The sequence below is a fragment of the Mizuhopecten yessoensis genome, unplaced genomic scaffold, assembly GCF_002113885.1.
Source record: "Mizuhopecten yessoensis strain PY_sf001 unplaced genomic scaffold, ASM211388v2 scaffold10755, whole genome shotgun sequence".
Taxonomy (NCBI): Eukaryota; Metazoa; Mollusca; class Bivalvia; order Pectinida; family Pectinidae; genus Mizuhopecten; species Mizuhopecten yessoensis.
In genome coordinates, this window is record NW_018408705.1 from 94,667 (window position 1) to 96,103 (window position 1,437).

Here is a 1,437-nt window from a genome sequence, read left to right on the forward strand (position 1 = left end):
CTTATTCATACAAATGTACCAAACTGATGAATCTGATTCCAAACAATTCAACATTGCTTTTAATAATGTCATTGCGACTAATCGTTCATTGGCATAGATCACTAGTGTTCCTTGTTTGGCTAATGAAATGCATACATTGTAATAAATGAAAGCGGTCATACACTTCTACAACACAGTGTTCTGACACATCGTTTTTTAGTGTTTCAACACGTAGTTATGGAATAAAACATTAAATCATATCGTTGTCATACAAGGGATAATTTATTTCCCTACAAACAATTAGGGAATGTGTATATAAATCATGCATTCAAAATGGTGGAAACTAGAATTTGTAAGAATTTGAAAGAATGAACAACGGAAGCGAATTTGACCGATTTCAATCAGATGATCTAGCATGTGTGCGATTTGTGTCCAAATTACGGACTAACGCCCCACATAATGAACAACAAAACAATAATAAATGTTGGATAACTCAGGACGATGGCCATGATTTGGCAAGTTGTACATAGCTGTACCTATTTTGAATCAAACACATTTTCCTTTTTGTTTGTTAGTTATATTTGCTCCAAACCATCCTCATGTTATCATTTAGAACTGTGGCGTCTTTCTAAATCTGAAAACATATCCTTGTGTTCATTAAATGCCTAAAGAATGACAGTTTCGAGCACGTACATTTCACAAGAAGTGTCTTTTAGGTGTTAATTACAAATATGTATTAAATACAATTTAACATTAACGACCTAGTTTGTTTTGAACACAAAAACATCTTGTTTGTGTTCAACACAAACTTATTCTTTATTATTCATACAAATGTACCAAACTGATGAATCTGATTCCGAACAATTCAACATTGCTTTTAATAATGTCATTGCGACTAATCGTTCATTGGCATAGATCACTAGTGTTCCTAGTTTGGCTAATGAAATGCATGCATTGTAACAAATGAAAGCGGTCATACACTTCTACAACACAGTGTTCTGACGCATCGTTTTTTTAGTGTTTCAGCACGTAGTTATGGGATAAAACATTAAATCATATCGTTGTCATACAAGGCATAATTTATGAGCGTTTGTGTGTGTTTAGTAAACACATGCAACGCAATGCACAAAACATTGGCGTACGATCACGACGAGACTTGAACTCGCAATCTTCCGATTCGAAGTCGGACGCCTTATCCATTAGGCCACGCGGTCTATATCATATAACCATAATGTTTTATTTTGATTGATATCTAAGAGGTTAGAATAAATAAAAATCATATTGGTATATCTTTAAAATCCCAGAAGAAACTCTTGCCAATTACATATTGTAATACTTTTATATACTTACAATGATAAACATACCCCAGACCAAAAGGTTTTATGTCGGACGCATGGAAAAAAATGAAAAAAGACAACTTAATTGACTTATTCACACATTATAATACTAGCCGAACGG

The 1,437-nt window shown here is 33.5% G+C and overlaps 1 non-coding gene across 1 annotated transcript; it reads right to left on the bottom strand.

The window, feature by feature from the left end:
* Positions 1–1,120: 1,120 nt before the first annotated feature.
* Positions 1,121–1,193, bottom strand: Trnar-ucg. Its single transcript has one exon. It is a non-coding gene; the product is annotated as a tRNA-Arg (tRNA).
* Between the last annotated feature and the right edge of the window lie 244 nt (positions 1,194–1,437).